At 44.6% G+C, this 11,261-nt stretch overlaps 2 non-coding genes across 2 annotated transcripts; both read left to right on the top strand.

Annotated features, from left to right (window-relative positions):
• Positions 1-506: 506 nt before the first annotated feature.
• trnaw-cca (transfer RNA tryptophan (anticodon CCA)) lies at positions 507-578 on the top strand. The gene has a single exon. It is a non-coding gene; the product is annotated as a tRNA-Trp (tRNA).
• A 10,168-nt stretch (positions 579-10,746) lies between these two features.
• Positions 10,747-10,820, top strand: trnan-guu (transfer RNA asparagine (anticodon GUU)). Its single transcript has one exon. It is a non-coding gene; the product is annotated as a tRNA-Asn (tRNA).
• The last annotated feature ends 441 nt before the right edge of the window (positions 10,821-11,261 follow it).

The following is an 11,261-nucleotide window of genomic DNA, read 5'->3' as shown; positions in this document are numbered from 1 at the left end:
GCCACATAAGGAGATATTAGGACAGGTGACCGAAAACTTGGTCAAAGTGGTAGATTTTAAGGAGCGTCTTAAAGGAGGAAAGAGAGGCGGAGATGTTTAGGGAGGGAATTCCAGAGCTTAGGGCCTCGGCTCACACCCACAGTTTATATTTTTACACAGCCTTGTTTGCAGTTCCGAATATTGTTTCCCGCCACAAGTTTAATTGTTTTTCAGAAGCTGCTCGACCAGTTGTGTATTTGGAGCAGTTTCCCAGTTTATTTCCCTGTGATGTGATGATTGTGGGGGCTCGGTGTGTGTAATTGGATTTGCTGCAGTCCGCCGGCAGCAGGTGGTGAAAGCGGGCGTGAGACGGTGAGTGACAGGTGAGCGCTGCTTCTGATGCTGTCTGACACCCGGGGGACTCGAGTGGGCGGGGATTTTAAAGCCCGTTCATTACTCCAAGGCAGGAGAAATGAAAGTGTGTTTGAGGAACGTCTATATATACAATCATCACTATCGGCATGGTAGACCTCGTGGCGCAACGGTAGCGCGTCTGACTCCAGATCAGAAGGCTGCGTGTTCAAATCACGTCGAGGTCACTGTCTTCTTGGATAATCCCGGAGTTAATATTTTCTTTGCTGTTTCACAATAACCAGATCCTTGCTCTAAAGTCTGTCTCACTGTTTCCCCAGTGTCAGGGAGAGAAGCGCCTGATGCTCTCATGTATTTAATTTTACTATTCACAAATTCAGTTATTCGTTCAAAATCAACCTGCAGGTGGCCACACTTAGAATAAACAGAGCCAGAGAGACAGACAGAATCGGGAAACACCGGGAAATAGGCAAGAGATATTGACAAGCAGATGTTTCCGAGACCAGAACCTGTCATCATTGATGAAGAACTGGAGCCTGTCCCAAAAACTATCAGCACAGAGCTGGATATACTGGGGTTTATAAAGATTGCTGATATTGCCAGCCCACCTGTCCTCTCTCGGCACTTGGTTCTACCCATAGCCCTGAATAAAGAAGGTGATGACCCGGGGAGTGGATTACCTGAAGAAAGTGAAGATGTGAACTCTGCTTCTCAGATTGCTGGGAAGATGCCGTAGCTCTGTGTCTAAAAGCGCTTTGCGATCAGAATCATTGCCTGAAGCCCTGTGGTTAATGAAAGGGCTTATGATGCTTGATTTCCTTACACACCTTGGAATTCAGGAGAACCTGGTTCGTGGTTTGCAGAACAAGTTAAATTTCTGGAGCGTAGCCACCAGGCACCTGGCTGCAATCAGCGACAAAGACGGTCAAAGCGATCGGACTCGGCGAGCTCAATCGCCAGAGTGTGAGACTCTTAATTTCAGTGTTCGTTACTTCGAATCCCACGTTGGGCGAAAGTATTTTGTTAAACTTTTATGTTGCTTTCACGGGAAAGCATAATTAATTAACCAATAATCTTCTTTTGCACAATGAAAGAAATGCTAACTGAGGTAGAGTCGATAGTTCAATAATTTGTACCGTTGCCCATATCTCATTATACAAACTGTACTTTAGGAGTCTGGTTTAAAAATGGTCATTGCTGATGACACCGGGAATCTGGGGAGCTTTGGTCAAATTTAACAGGACCGGTTATTTCTACCGTGCACAGAAAATAGAATCAGTAGTGAACATAAAATCTTATTGTGCTGAATTTCAGATTCAACGCGATCAGCTTTGAAATAAAGTGAAATAATTATACAGTGAAAAGATTTGGAAGTAAGTGTTACTCGTATTTGTGCCTTTAATTAAAGTTTGCGGCGTCTGACTCCCGGTCATGTCTCTGAATAAGAAAGGAGGGGCTTGACGTTGACCAGACTTCACGGGCCCTGATATCTGTGAGCTCATCCTTTATATTGAGTTGTTTCCGACTCATTGATTGGTGTCAGCTTTAGCTCAGCGGTTACTTCACTAACACATGTTTAAATCTTACCGCGGGCGCTGCCTAGCGTTTGTATTGTCAGTTTCAATCACCTTTTACATCGAAACCCATTGTAACCGTGATTTTAATTTAGCAGTGTGAAATTTTTCTAGGACAACTTTAAACGATTCATAACCGATTCCTTTCAACACTGCCGACCCGGGTTCGATTCCCGGTTAGGGAACTAATTTTGATATCACCGTTTTTAATTAATTAATGCGAAGTAATTTTATTAAATTAATAACATGCATCTAATGTGATAAAATAAGAATTGATTCAATAACCATTATTGAACCAATAACTTCCTTTAGCAGAATGAAATACATTAAAATATGGTTACTGAGCGACAGTCGAAATACAGTGAATTATTTTGCTCTTGCATGTGCTGAACTTTTAACCCATATCTCATTTTACACATCGTATTTTAGGAGAATGCTTTCAAATGTTCATTGCTTGTGAGAGCCGGGATCTGGGGCAACTTCTGTTAAATTAAACAGGACCGGCTATTTCACAGAAAAAAAATATTCTCTGCCAATGTTTTCAGATCATAGACTGACCGATCTTTCTTAGTGGATGACTTGACATTTGCCCACATTGACCTCCATTAATCTCATTTCAGGGGAGGTTTAAGAGAGTTGTTCAAATTATGGGGGAAACAGTTTCCACTGGCAGGAGTGTCAGCAGGGCTATGGGGGAAGAGCAGCGGAGTGGGACTATTTGGATAGCTCTTTCAAAGGTACATCAATTGTTCATTTTAATCTGCGATTGAGAGATTTTTGTTAACCAAAGGTATTTAGGGATAATTCAAGTCAGTGACACCCTTTATAATTGTTTCAATCATCATTAATCAACCCACAACATTGTGTTGCTCACTGCAGGAATTAATAACACGTTTACTGGGTGACAGACAAACTGCGATAACTTATTATAGAATCATAGAATCAGACAGCACAGAAGGAGGCCATTCGGACCATAGTGCTTTTGCCTCTTTGAAAGAGCGATCCAATTATTCCCACTGCCCTGCTCTTTTCCCAAAGCCCTGCAAGTGTTTCTTTTTCAATTTCCGTCCCCTTTGAAAGTTAATATTGAATCTGCTTCCACCACCATGTCAGGCAGAAAAATATTGACGCTAATATTATCCGAGGCCCATTTCACACAGTAATTTCCATGCTTTGCATGTCATGAATTTGTTCCCTTCTCATTTTACACACTTTATTTTAGCAGTTTGCTCTGCAAACCATGAACCAGGTTCTCCTGAATTCCAAGGTGTGTAAGGAAATCTAGCTCACCTGTCAGTCACTGTCTCTGGCCCGCTTTCACCACCTGCTGCCGGCGGACTGCAGCAAATCCAATTACACACACCGAGCCCCCACAATCATCACATCACAGGGCAATAAACTGGGAAACTGCTCAAAATACACAACTGGTCGAGCAGCTTCTGAACAACAATTAAACTTGCGGCGTATGGACAATATTCAGAACTGTGAACCAGGCCGTGTAAAAATAAAAACAGTGTCATAGAATCATAGATTCAACATTAACTTTCAAAAGGGAAATGTAGTTGAAACAGAAACACTTGCAGGGCTATGGGGAAAGAGAAGGGCAGTGGGACTCATTGAATAGTTCTTTCAGAGAGCCGGCACAGGCACGATGGGGTTTAATGGGATCCTTCTGTGCTGTCTGATTCTACAAAAATGTTACTAAAGTTTGACTCTCACCTGGAAAACATGTTAGCGTTCCCTTCAGTGTGTAACAACAAGCAGTGGGTCGATTAAGAGAATTATTAAGTGTCTAACAGACTTGAATTATTTTATTAAACAGTTTTGTAAGAACCAATGGGTCGCGGCGATGAGAGCGCCGAATCCTAACCACTAGACCACCAGGGAACAAACTGCAATATCTCGCAGATCCTTGCTCGCTTACTACCAGCAGATCAAACCGTATTTTAGTTTTGGTCACCTTACCTGTTGAAGGATATACTTGCCTTAGATGGGGTGTGAGAAGGTTCACTAGACTGATTCCTGCAATGAGAGGGCTGTCCTATGAGGAGCGATTGAGTAGATTGGGCCTATACTCCCTGGAGTTTAGAAGAACGAGAGGTGATCTCAGTGAATCAGACAATCATACAGCTACTTATGCAACTGCCTTTTGAAAACCACGATTGAATCTGCCTCCAGCACCCTTTCAGGCAGTGCATTCCAGATCCTACGATCGATAACCATAAACCAAGTCTGACAGTGGCACAGTAATTAGTGAGGATAGGAGCAGAAAATTGCAAAGGGACATTGATTGAGTGGGAAAACTGGAGGCATCTGATTCAGAAGATTCGGGGGCGACCTGGAAATTCGAGAGTTTAGTGACTTTGAAAGGAACATTTTTGACTTGTGCAGTTTCGGTCAGAGAAATGTTAGTGAATGGAAATAAATCCAGAATCTGGAATTAAGCATTTCACCTTCTCACTGAACAGTTCTTTCTGGATGTTTAGCTAAGCAGAGTTTTCCGTAGTATAGCGGTTTATCATGTTCTCCTCACAGGCGAAAAGTCTCCGGCTCGATCCTAGGGGGAAACATTATTTTCTAGAAATGGTGCCCACTTCAAACTGAAAATAAACCTTTCCTATTGCAATTTAATAAATATGAACAATGGAAGAAATCATATTTTAATTAAATATGAATAAAATAAAATATTTCATAGAGGCTGTACATTATCTGATCCCGGACCATTCTTTACAGACTCAACCTCAGCACAGATATCGACAGTGTCCCTCCCTCACTCCCGTTTCCTGCCCTGATGGTGCAGAAAGCCCCTCTCAAAGCGGCACAATCGACTGGTTTCAGTGGATCCGCAGGAGACCTTTAAAGGATCCTGCAGCGTCGCCTCGGATAATAACCATAGATCGTCACCATATTTCACACACCGCATCAACCCCGTCCATTTCAGTCGAAGTCGTCTTAATTTCCACCAAGTAACCTCCCTAGCACTGAAAATTAACCTTTATAAGTGTGGAATCTCATTCCTTCAGATATAAATTGTTGTTGAAGATTTTTGACATTATAAAAATGTTTTTACTTTTGTCTCTTTCTTTTCTCTCTCTTAATCCAACATTTATTTTCCTCTCTTTATTTCTCTTTCTGTGCCTGATTGGACATTGAATTCACTGTTCTCACTGACTCTTCCTGGTTCAGATTCTGCGCTGCTCATTAACGATTCTTCAATCAATTAATTATGGGGTATGGCGGCACAGTGATTATGTTACTCGACCAGTAATCCAGAGGAAAAGTGGAATGGTGGGGAGAAAATTGTCCAGTGCTTGCTGCTGGAGAGGTTTGCCTTGAGGGGGCAGCGATGAATCGCCATTGCAGTGCTGGTTCCCGCCACAAACTGTTCCTCAGCCGCAGACTTCATGATGATCTGGAGACCTGAGCTCACAATCCCACCACGGCAGATGGTGGAAGGATTAAAACCGGGGAAGTGTAAGAGCCTAGAATTGGAGGAGTGCAGATATCTCAGAGGGTGTAGGGCTGGAGAAGGTTACAGAGATAGGGGGAGGCGAGTCCATGGAGGGATTTGAAAACAAGGACTAGAATTTGAAAACTGAATTGTCGCCTGAAGGGAGCCAATGTAGGTGAGTGAGACCCGGGGTGATGGGTGAACGGGACATGGTGCGAGTTAGGATTCGGGCAGCAGAGGATTGGATGAGCTGAAGTTTATGGAGGGAGGATGATGGGAGGCCTTCCAGGAGTACATTAGAATCGTCAAGTCTGGAGGTGACAAAGGCAAGGATGAGGGTTTCAGCAGCAGATCAGCTGAGGCAGAGGCGGAGTCAGGCGATGTTACGGAGGTGGAAGTAAACCGTCTTGGGCAGAAGCTCATCTCGGGGTCAAATACCAAGGTTGCAAGCTGACTGGTTCAGTCTCAGTGGCCAGGGATTGGGATGAAGTCGAAGGCTCGGGAACGGAGTTTGTGTCGGGGACCAGCACTGCAATGGCGATACATCACTGCCCTCTCAAGGCTACTTGCAAACCCCGTCCAGCAGCAATATTGGAAGAACTGGACAATTTTAACTCCACCATTCCATTTTGGCCCGGCCTTTTCTCATCCACACCTTCAGTGTCTGCACTTTGCCACTGCTGAGCAGCCAATCACACAGCTGTTATCAAAATTTATTTTATTTGTCCCCAGCTGGGACAAGAAGAAACCTGGTTCCACCGAGACGCAGATCGCTGGATTCAAAGTCCAGAATGCTCACCATTACACCATGAAAACCTTATACAGCATTTTTGAGGCCAATTCGCTTTTTTCCAACTCACCTGCCATTCACAGCTGCTGAGTATTTCCAGCGAATTCTGTTTTTATTTCAAACTTCCAGCATCCGCAGCATTTTGTCTTGTGCTACAAAAGCAAACGGGATCCTGGGCTTTACAGACAGAGGCATAGAGGGCAAAAGGAAGGAAGTTATTTCAAACCTTTGGAGTATTGTGTGTAATTCGGGCACTGCGCTTTAGGAGGGATGCGAGACTTCAGTTCCGTGGAGTAGTGGAGAAGAAGAGGCTGTTGTCCTCAGAGCAGAGAAGATAAGGGGAGATTTTGTCGACGTGTTCAATATCATGTAGAGTTTTAATAAAGTAAATAAGGAGAACATTTTCCGGCGGCAGAAGTGTTGCTAACCAGAAAACACATATTAAAGTGATTGGATAAAGTATCAGCAATAAGGTTCTCTCGGGCTTTTGTTGGCCGATTTACTGGTAAACCTGGGAATTGAGGGGAAACTGGTTCATGGTTTGTAACACAAGCAGTGCGCGGGGTCAGACCGGCCCGGCTAGCTCAGTCGGTAGAGCCTGAGACTCTTAATCTCAGGGGCGGCTTGTGTTTCAAATTATTGGGCTGGTTTCACAGGAGATCCCCAACTCTAAATCCCCGGCACCTCTCGGTCAATGACTCTTTCAAAAAATGTGATTCAACAACATTATCAGGAAATCTGAAGTGTTTATAAACACCGGAAGCTGACACACCAGGGAAGACCTCACAGTGTTGGACACAGAGTGAAATACACTGGAGTGTTTATAAAAAGTTACTGAACACAACACGTGTGTAAAATTCCCCGTTGTTTTCTCGGCCCTGATGGGTTGTGAAGGGAGAGACGGGCCGAAGTCCCACTGAGCCGCACTGACCCCTAGCCAAGTTGAAATTAAAGTCAGTTCAATCTTTAGCAGCGAGCGGCTGGAGAGAGACAAGATTCCGGAATCAAGGAGAGATTTTCTTATTTTGTTGAACCGCATTAATATGAAACACTCATTGACCGAGCTGGGAATCGCCTTTAAAAACAGCCCAAAAATTTAAAACGCAAACTCCCCGCCGTGGGGATGAAGTATCCGACACTCCACCGACTGGGCTAGCCGGACTGGTCTGTCGCAAGGACCCTGCCTGTGCTCCAGTTTCCTCTCAATTCCCCGGTTTATCAGTAAATCCACCAGCAAAAGCCCGAGGGAACCTTATTCCTGATTCATTGTCCAATTACTTGAATAGAAAGCGAGCGGAGGAGAAGGATTGAGAGCTTTTAGTGTGGGACGGAAGTGATGTTGTTTGACGGAGAAGCGACACAATCTCAATCAGTGCAGAGAGAGGTGAGTCAGCGGGACACCTTCTCCCTTAACACGTCCTTCTGACTCACGGCTGACAAACTGAGCAGAGGTTTCGGGACTGCAGCAATTATCACGCTCGCCTTACACCAGAAATGCCCCCGGTTCCGCTCCAGGGCGGGATGAATGATTTTGGAACTTGCTCCAGGTGAGCCTCCAGGGGTGAGTTTCTTCCCCTGTGTAAAAGCGGCGACAATTGTCGGTTCCTGTTTAACTGAACAACGGCTGCACCAGATTCCCGGTGTGATAAACACTGAACAGTTTTAACCAACTCCTCAAATATCGTCTGTAAAATGAGAACTGATGACAATTCATCACAAGCAAAAGACAAAACACTTTAAAAAGTTTTGCCTGTCACTCGGTGACCATGTTAGGATTTCCTTCAGTCTGAAACAGAAAGTCGATTCATCAATTCGAACAATTGTTCATCTTTTTACAGAGTTTAATGAGTTTTGTGAAATTCAGATAATAAAGTGCATGAATTCAAAAGTTAATCCCGGACCTGCATTTGTAAACCACAGTTCTCTTCTGTGATGCTGTTGCGATAATGAACGGCGGTAGAGTTTCTGCAGCGCAGTGGCTGTCACATTCCCCTCGCGCACGAAATAGTCCCCGGTTCGATACCGGGCGGAAACATTATGAAAATCTTCCCCATTAAAATTGAATTAATATAAAAAAATGGAAGAACTGATTTTGTGGTTAAATATCAATACCAGTAAAAATCTCAACGAAGCCGTATATTTTCTCTGTATAATTCTGCACAGACTCACACTCAGCACAGATACCGACAGTGTCCCTCCCTCACTCCCGTTTCCTGCCCTGACGGTGCAGAAAGCCCCTCTCAAAGCTGCACATTCGGCTGGTTTCAGTGGATCCGCGGGAGATCTTTAAAGAATCCTGCAGCGTCGCCTCGGATAATAACCATAGATCGTCTCCATATTTCACTCACCGCAACAACCCCGCCCATTTCAGTCTAAGTCCCCTTTTTAACTCTTTCGCTCCAGGCAAACTGTTTGTACAAAATGACATTTTATGTGAGAACACAAAAGACATGTTCGCGCAATCACAGCACCAAGTGCGGGTAGGCATCCACTTGAAATACACAGTGAGGTGCAATATTACCACAAGCTCCTGATGTACATGTTTCCATATCTAAAATGCACGCACCGAACAATGCAGCTCCTCGGAAAACTGCAAATCCAGGCAGGGCTGCCCTGCATCATTTGAAACAACAGTCAGACACAAGATTCTGCCAGTTTCCAATGTCTTCTCCTTCTGCTCCTATCACTTCTTTCCCTCCAGCTTCCTCTGCTCCTCCAGCCTGCAGGTGAATTAGATGCTTGATGTAAACGCAGCGGGTTCATGACACAAACCCTTCCCTTTCCCTCCGACAGGATGATACACTGTTGCTTGCACCGTAACCGCAATAGCTCAGTTGGGAGGAGCGACTTGAAGAGTTATAAAAGTACAAAAGCAAAATACTGCGGAGGCTGGAAATTTGAAATAAGAACAGAAACTGCTGGAAATACTCAGCAGGTCAGGCAGCATCTGTAGAGAGAGAAACAAAGTTAACGTCAGACGAACGGTCATCGGCCTGAAACGTTAACTCTGTTTTTCTCTCCACAGATTTAATAATGGTCCCGGATTCAATCCCGGGATTCGGCAGTTTTTAGTTCATTCGAGTTTCTTTCCGCTGCCATTCTCGAACTGAACGATTTAAACTGGAATTATTTCTCCGGCACTGAAAGTTTGGCGATTGAATAGAGAGACATCAAGCACGGGAAATATTTATAACGTTTCAGATTGATCGATTTCCTTCTGTGCTTTTCTCTGAATGTTGCCTCTCTCGGTGCCGGCGAACATTTCATTGATGCATTTGTCCTGAACTGAAGCCTGTTGCCCATCTCGCGGGGTCAGAGCCGCTCTGTCTGTCTATTACCTGCCTGTGACCATTATCGGGAACAGGCCGCCTGTTCAACTTTCAACAGCAAACCCAGAAACACAAATAAACAGAAAGATGTGTCTCTCAGCCCCGGTGGTAAAGGTGCAATGGATGTTAATCCAAATAAAGCCCCCGTGAGATTCTGTGTGGATTGGTTTACTTATAAAGTTTGTATTTTCAATATTTAGAAATAGCGTAAAATAATGAAAACATCCTGATGGTTTATACGGGGATCGAACCCGCGAGCTTGCCGTTATTAGCACCAAGCTCTCACCAATTGAGCTAACCGGCCACAATGCGCCCCTTGGCCAGTCTTGAATCCAGGCTGGGAGATTGTCTTTTAGGCTCTCACTGGGTGACCGAGTTACTGCACAAACATTGAACAGACCACATCGCTTAAACATTGTTAACTGTTCGTATGTACAACTGGGCAGAGTGTAAATCAAAAGTAACAGAGAAAGAGCTCTTTAGTTTAACAAACCTCATTCTAAAAATTATTATTGCACCACTGCTGAACAGCCCCTCCCTCAGTCCCGGTATAAAAACAGCCGGTGGGACACCGACTGGATTTGAACCCCCAGCCGGCAACTGGAGCTAAATCCCCGGACTCAGATGTGGTTTCACGCTCATTCCTTTAGGAAACGCGGGTTCAGGTGCGAAAAATCTTTCCTGATTCGCTCCCCTTATAGTGAACGAGACAAAAAGTAACTAAAACCTGCCGGAACTTGGGATCGTCAATCTAACGCTTGCCCAACTAAGCTGTTTCGGCTTTACGGGCTGTGGTAGGTTCGTTGTTCTCATTCAGTTTCTACTGACCCCCATGTAGAGCAGACAGGGCAGAGTCCCATCATTGGCCTGTGCTCTGGTGTATCTGGTTCCCAGGGCACCCAGTGAAGCGACCACGTGTATATCTGACCTCCACATTGATGAACAAATACAACAGCAAAAGAACTCGTGGGAAGATTCCAACAGTTGTGAGAAACCCAGACACCATGTTAATATCTCACCGTCACCATTGGTCGATGAACCGATCTAATGGCTCAAAGCGGGTTTTCACATCAGTTAGTTTAACGGATTTTCTTTCAGCGACTACTTCCATGTTCCGACAATAAATGTTACATTTCTTCAATTTGCACAAGTAAACAGAGTTTGGACAGTTACTATCTTGCTCTCTGTGACCTGAGGTTTAATCTCGGTAATCTCCGGCTTTAGTATATGTTGTAAATATTGTTTGAACAGGTCTCTGTGGCGCAATCGGTTAGCGCGTTCGGCTGTTAACCGAAAGGTTGGTGGTTCGAGCCCACCCAGGGACGGCGTTTTAACATTTCCAGGTTTTCAAAATGTACATTTTGGCTGCAAGATCATGGGATAAACTGTAGCACTGGGTGCAATGTCGGTGAGTATGAGATCATCCACCGGGATACGAAAAACCGTTTCGTAACATTTTCTTAATGGTGACAGACTAATAGCAACATGAGGAGGCCATTCAGCCCCTCAGCCCTGTTCCTTCATTCAATTAGATCCTGGATAATCTGTATCTCAGCTGCATTGACCCGCCTTTGTTCCATATCCAGCTTCACTAGTTTGGAATGGTCTCATTTTTAGGTGCGCCTGGTGCCGCTCCTGGCCTGCTCTTCCACACATCTCAATGAACCAGGTTTGGTACCCTGGTTTGAAGGTAATGGTAGAGTGAGGGATCTGCTGGGCTAGGAGGCTACAGATTGTGGTTGAATACAATTCTGCTGCTGCTGATG

Source organism: Somniosus microcephalus, unplaced genomic scaffold (genome assembly GCF_052327205.1).
Source record: "Somniosus microcephalus isolate GS21.2 unplaced genomic scaffold, FLI_Smic_1.0 unresolved_chr4, whole genome shotgun sequence".
Lineage (NCBI taxonomy): Eukaryota > Metazoa > Chordata > Chondrichthyes > Squaliformes > Somniosidae > Somniosus > Somniosus microcephalus.
Note: the sequence above shows the minus strand (reverse complement) of the source record. Positions and strands in the feature narration are given on the sequence as shown.